This window comes from Myxine glutinosa, chromosome 4, assembly GCF_964187855.1.
Source record: "Myxine glutinosa chromosome 4, kmMyxGlut1.1, whole genome shotgun sequence".
NCBI classification, from domain to species: domain Eukaryota; kingdom Metazoa; phylum Chordata; class Myxini; order Myxiniformes; family Myxinidae; genus Myxine; species Myxine glutinosa.
In genome coordinates, this window is record NC_136264.1 from 185,981,435 (window position 1) to 185,988,796 (window position 7,362).

Consider the following 7,362-nt stretch of genomic DNA (forward strand, 5'->3'; position numbering starts at 1 on the left):
TGCAGAAGACCTGCTTGAGTTCGAAGACTGGTGTCACCAGAGAGGAGAAGACATTCCCAACTTTCAGTACTGGGCAACTGTGCTGGAACTAGAGATGTTGGTACTGGTCTATGTGCGTTCTCTGCGGCAGGCTTCATTCACGATGTGCCTTGATGCTCTGACCGAACTGGTCCCATGGTTCCATGCCTTAGACCACACACACTATGCCAGGTGGGTCCCTGTTCACCTGAGGGACATGGTTGCACTCCCAATGAAGCACCCAGATGTAGCCAGAGAATTCAGGGCTGGCAACTTCACTGTACAGAAGACGAAGAAGGCGTTCTCTTCGATCCCAATCGAATCGAAATCTTGCAAAAATCAAATCTCTGAATCTGAGATGGCCCAATATCCAGATCTTTTCATAATATGATAGTCTACTAGTGTGCCAAATTTGGTGCTTTCCTCACAAAATGCACAATTGTTATGCTAAGTTGCCCCACTGCACAGGCTCGCCTTCAGCCAATGATGCTACCCCGCTGCATACAAATGAAGACAAAACATTAGAGTAACATGAATTCCTCCAAATTGTATTGAGTTTTTTTTACTGCACTTGATTAGGTAAGTTGAAGTATGCAGAAAGTTTATCCAAAACCGCTAACAGTTTTGACTTTATCTCCTTCCCCTTCACCCTCCACCTTTTGCAACTCATCTGAGCATTGCAGCAACAAGTGAGCACAGGAAAAGGCCGGACATTAGCATCTGCATCCATGGCTGTGGCTTTGCAAAAGTGTTTGCAGAACAATGTTTCGATTGTGTCAAACAGGATTTTGCGTAGGGAGAGTTAATGGCGATGTGTGGGATTCCGTTAAACCTGGCGGTTGTGTCCCACACTTGTGTTGAGTCCAGCTGATCGTGCTCCTATAGGATTGTTCGCTATAACTGATGCAATACGCCAGAGCAACTGGTGAAACCTGATTCTGAAATGGGAAACCCATGCATGCATTCCAACCCTGCCGTAAAGTAAGAATCGATGCCTTTGTCCCCCACCCCAACCTTATCTACCGTTCCAAGTCTTGTTTCTAGCTCCGGCAAAAGAAGGTAGCCCGCTCTTCATCTTGGAGCAAACCAGCCAGAAACATAGTGGTCTGGCCTGCCAGATGCTGTCAAGACGTGACAAATGCCGGCCTGTTTTACCCAGGCCCAGGCTCTCCTTTGTTAAAAGCCAAAGCCTTGTACGGTTTTATTTTGATGTTAGTGTCATCTCTTAGCGGATTCAATTCACAAGGGGCATATTTGGTAGCATTATAAAAACAAAAACGCGACCCTTTATCAAAATAGATTTTATTATGTGAGTAGCCATTGCTGCAAGTTAAAAACTGCAGTGGTGACATGTTATCCAGGGTTACGTGTTTAACCGCTATCTTTGCAGTTAGACAGAATAATGGCCTCTGTAGACGAACATACAAACCAGAGAGCTCCTTTCACTTGACTTTTTACTTCTGTGGCACTTGCGCCGATGTAGAATTCGGTGAAGATGAATTTTCTGCTATATTAAGGTCGTCTCTTGGGTAGAGACCGAATCCGACACCCTGGCAGTGTCATTGCATGCTTGCACGGTTAGGGGCGACATTGGAGTCTTATAAACCCGCGACTCTCATGGAGCTTTACAAAGATTAAAAAAAAAAAAAAAACCTGGAAGCACATATAGCTGAGTAAGAGGCACCATGTCATGTGACAGTGTCATGATGTTAGATCAGTCCACCTTCCCTCAATGCTTCCTTCTTTATTCCTTCTTTATTCCATCCTGTTGGTGCCAGACCAGGGGTAGGCCTTGAATATCACAGTTGCATAACCAAGCCTGTATTTCTGCTTGAAGCATGTGGCTGGTTGTGAAAGGTTTCCGGATATATTTGCTCATCTCCCTGCCAGTTGGAAGGTCAATGACAGAGCCTCTTTATGCTTACACATCTTTTAGTTTTTGAATGTCTTCATATGGTTTACTTAGTTAAACATAGTGTTGTGGATATGAGGATTGTATTTTTTTTATTGTGTGTTTTATTAATATTGCTTGATTCTGGACCCTCCTGCCTCCAGTGTTGTGTAAAGGTCAAAGGGCGTCCCATAATTAGTCCATAAAGCATACACGTCAGCCAATCATAGATTTCCCCCTGGTTGATAGTTATATCTTTATTATGTGTATTAGGGTAAGGCCTTGTCTCCCATTAAGATGACACTCCATTGCACCAAGTGAAATAGAGTAGATTCCTTTCACACCCCCCTTTCATCATTGCCAAGCCTCGATTGCCAATTACATCCCCTCCAAAACCACCATTGAACATGTGCTCGGGTCGGGGAAGACGGGCGTGCCCGCCCGTTGTCATCAAGGGTGGAGCCAGAGGGTCGCGCGACCAACAAGGGCCGAGGTGAGCACACCGAGGGGCGTGTCCTAAAGGCCGGCGGCTTGATCGCCGGAGGCGCTATAAAAGCGCACGCGCAAGGTACTGCGGGAGATCATCCAGAGAGATCATCCAGAGAGAAGAGATCATCCAGAGAGATCATCCAGAGAGATCATCTAGAGAAGATCATCCAGCAGCGATTCTTGTCCAAAAGATCATCCAGGGAAGCACAAAGCCTGCTATTCGTCGCCTTGCTTGCCAAAGTTGGACCAAGCAAGAGAGTTGGGCAAGAAGCAAGCACGTTGTTCAGTTGTGTGGTTGGACCAGACGAGTCCTGGCAAAGCATGCGACGTCCCCAGAGCAGCCGCAGCCACAGCAGCAACAACAGCAGCGTGGGGCCTTGACGGCAGTTCCGGAGCAGGGCCGCGAAGGAACGGCGGCGGTCAAACGCGCCGATCGTGCTGCAGTACCATTGGACCTTCCTCTCCCTCCAGCCATCCACCTCCTGCCTTTCCATCCTTCTTGTGTACGTGAGTTTGTTTTGTTTGTTCTGTCCTTGGGTTAATTAAGTTTGTATAAGCTAGCATTGCACTGTGTCTAATATCTTCTGTATATTATTTTCTTATCTTTCCTTCTCCTTGGTTTTTTTGAGCCTGTAAATAGCAAATAAATTATATTCGTATTTCCAACCTTTTTGTCTGCTTCTTCTTCACATCCGTGTCGCCTTAGTCTTTTCCCTATTGAATATCTGTGGCGCGATCCGGCCAACGTTCGGGAATCGGGTTAGTCGGGGTAACTGTACGGCCGCGGGGCCATCCGCTCGGCAAACACAACATCTTATCCGCGGTCCGTAACAATATTGTTAGACTAATTATCCCGCACACTCGAAGGGAAAAGCGGGGTTAAGCAATTTGTTCACTTATGTCTGTCCGTCTGTCCACATACATCAGTTGATGATCGAGGAACAACTTAATTGAAATTGAATGTAATATTTTGAACACTAATTGGAAAGCTAACCAGTAGTTTAGCAGTACTTTGGCTCTGAATGTGTCTCAATCGTACATGTGCAGAGAGGAGATATCTTTTTTTTTGTCTGTCTGCTTCTGGCAGTTAAACAAAATTGAAAATCATTCCAAACAGAAAACTTAGTCAAGTCCGTGGCCAATGAACACCGGCCTCAGAGGAATAGCCGAACGTTGTTACTCCAAGGCGTATACCCAAACTTGGCGGGATTATCTTTTCGCGCACACAGGAAATACCCGAAGCCTTACCTGGACGGACGGCCACCATGGGGTGTATTCCTTGAACCCACAAACAAGTAAACGAATACGACACAAAAGTAAAATGCAACAAATATGAGTTTAATGAAATGAAATGAAAAGACAATAAAAGAAAATGAATGCTGAGGTAAAACTATTTCCTACTTGAGGTGCCTCCACTCAGACACAATTACAGGACAGGGGAAAAATAAGTAAAGGAAAAGCAAATGGTTTGGTGAATCGGCCAATACTCAGCTTGCTCTGCCGAGGACGAGCGTGAACGGTCCCCGAGTATCTGCGTGGGAGCGCACAAGATGGCACGAAGCACCACACAGCACCTTAGCCATGAAGCGGTGGAAAAACGTGTCCGGAGAGCACTACCACTCGGGAAAACCGTCCTCCTCCGGTCGTTCCAAGTTCCACAAGGCTCCGATTCGTCTCTCAGGCGCACACGGCATGAAGCACAACCGTCCTTTTCTAAGCCAGAACAAAAGAAGAGAGAGAGAACCAAAATCCGACCGCTTGCCACAAAGCCAGTCCAAGAGAGAGAACACGGATTGCACACGAGCCAGGAACAGCCAAGCCAGGGACAAACGACAAAAGCGACTACCCGATCCGATCGCCAAAACCAGAGAGAGCCAAAAATGCGACTGCCTGTGCCCAGCACCAGAACGAGAGAGAGTCTTTTTCGACTGCTCGCACCAACACCAGGACGAGAGAGTCTTTTGCGACCGCTCGCACCAACGCCAGGACGAGAGTCTTTTGCGACTGCTCGCACCAATGCCAGGATGAGAGAGTCTTTTGCGAATGTTCGCACCAACACCAAGACGAGAAAGAGTCTTTTGCAACCGCTTGCACCAACGGCAGGACGAGAGAGAATGAGGGGGGCGGGGGGTGCATCCTCCTTTTCCCCTCGCTGAGGTCACACTCGACCAATCCCTGCGCCCCATCACATCGTTCCTTCGGGGCAGGGCCTCACGGCCTGCTTGACGTGCAATGACGAAGCTCGGGACGTGGCCTACGAGTACGATCCTTCGAGGCGGAGCCTCGTCGTCCTTCAGGAATGTTCGGCTGGGCGGGGTTCACTTGCCGATTGTTATGTCCGGTACCGTCGGCGATTATGATTGTTGTAGTGGTGGCCCTTTTTAGATGAAATAAAACAGAAGGGAAAATTATAGGAGGCAATACATACTGGTGTGATGACATGCAAACGCTCTTAACCTGAACATTTTCACCAGCATGTTGTGGGTTTATTCCCTTTAAAATTCGTTTTCTCTGCAACTGTTGGTCTGATTGACACGAAATTTTCACCATAGGTGCGCCTGATTGACACGCATTCCTCTTGTGGAATGTTTTATTTTATTTTTTATTTTTTATTTTTTTGTATTCTGAATCGAGGCTCGTGAAAGAGCTGACATTTACTTCACAAACAAATCAACCAGACAAACAAAATATATTAAAAGAGGGAGCGGAAGACAAGAGAATGGGAAGCACACAAACACTTGAGAGCACACAACATTTGAGAGCAGGGAGATGTGTGGGAGGGAGAGGGAGAGGGGGGAGGAGGCGTGGGAAGGGGTGGGGGGGTGGGGGGTGGGAGAAGTATAAAACACAAGGACACCAAGGACTTCCAGGTCAACAACACAACAACAACATGCATTTTAAAGGCCATTTTCCCTGCTAGAGCGGGGGTTAGCCTTGCGGTCCCCATGACAATCTTCTCCATTTTGCCCTATTTTCTGCATCTCTCCTTGTTAACCCCCTTGCCCGCATTTCTTCTTCCACCATCTTTAGCCAAGTCTTTCTCGGTCTTCCCCGTCTTCTACTTCCTTCTACATTCATTTCCATCACTCTTCTCAACCAGTCACTTTCATCCTTCCTCAACACATGACCAAACCATCTCAACCTGTTCCTCTTCACAGCATCAATCACAGGCTCTATTCCCATCATCTTTCGCAATTTATCATTTGTCTTCCTCTCTCTCAACAATACTCCGCACATCCGTCGAACCATTCGCATTTCCACCCTTTCCAACCTTCGTTGCTGCTCTACGTTCATTACCCATGTCTCGCTCCCATAAATCATAACACTTCTCACACATGCAGCATACACCTTTCCCTTCAGCTTCAACGACACTCCCCTCATCATCAGCACGCCACTCAATTCCCGAAACTTCTTCCATGCACATCTCACTCGAGCAACCGTTGCCGAGTCTGATCCACCTTCTCCATTCAGCATGTCTCCGAGGTAGCAAAATGTTTTCACACCTTCCAGCTTCACGCCATCTCCAAGATCCAACTCAACATTTCCTCCATCTGCAGCTCCCTCTGTGCACACCTTACATTTGAATGTAGCTGCCACACTGGTTAATGACCCTCTCAGACCACTACATTTTTGATGAACCCACTCAGCGCACATTGTACACTGAATGGAGTTCACTCCGACACCCTTCCTACACACAGCACAGGGCCACTTCCCAGTTCTTTCCACCTCACCACATGCTTTACCACTTGCCATCACCTTCGTCTTTCCGATATTCACCTTCAGACCTTTTGTCTCCATACATTCCTTCCACGTGTTCATCTTTTCCTTCAGTCCATCCATACTTTCCGCAATCAACACCAGATCATCTGCATACAACAACTCCCACGGTAAACCCTCCTTTACGTTCTGAGCCAGCACCTCCATCACAGCTACAAATAGTAGTGGACTTAGTACCGACCCCTGATGCACTCCCACCTTCACCTCAAACTCACCACTGTTCCCGTCCTTCGTCCTTACAGCTGTGCATGCTCTTTTGTACATTGCCATCACTACTCTGATCAACCATTCCTCCACTCCTAACTTCCTCAATGCCCATGTCAATACTTTGCGTGGAACCCGATCGAATGCTTTCTCCAGATCAACAAACCCAAGAAACAACTTCTTGCGCTTCTCCATGTACTTCTCCTGCAACTGCCTCACAATGAAAAGCGCGTCTGTCGTTCCTCTTCCTGGCATAAATCCAAACTGCATTTCGTCGATCTTCACTTTCTTCCTTATCCTCCTCTCCAACACCCTTTCCAATACCTTCATTCCATGCTCCAATAACTTTATCGCTCGGTACGAGCCACACTCCAGAGGGTCACCTTTCCCATGTATAGAGGGACGAGGGTACTCAGTTCCCAAACCACTGGAATGCGGCCTTCTTTCACCACCAGATTACAGATCTCTGTCATTCTCTTCACACCCCAACTTCCTGCTGCCTTCAACATATCTCCCACAACTCCCGTCGGCCCTCCCGCTTTTCTACCCTTCATTGCTTTTATCGCTTCCTCAACTTCCTTCTCAGTTATCTTCTCTGCCGGTCCTAAAACTGGGTTACTCTCTATGTTGCCATCCCATTCATTCTCTGTATTCAACAGCATTTCCATATATCTTTTCCATCTTCCTTTAATTCCATCTGGGTCGACAACGATTTGTCCCACTTCATCCTTCAAGCAGCTCACCCCCATCACATCACACCTCTCTTTCGCTATCTGCTTTGCAATCCTGAATACCGCTCTCTGACCCTCTTCCGAATCCAAGCGTTCTCCGAACATTTTCCTACATGCCTCCTGCGCCTTTGCTACCTCTTTCTTTGCAGCCTTCCTGGCTGCCTTATAACTTTCATGCTCTGCTGTTTCTGCTCCCGTACTCTTCGCCTTCTGCCACTCCTTGAACTTCTTCCTCTTCTCGTCAATCGTCTT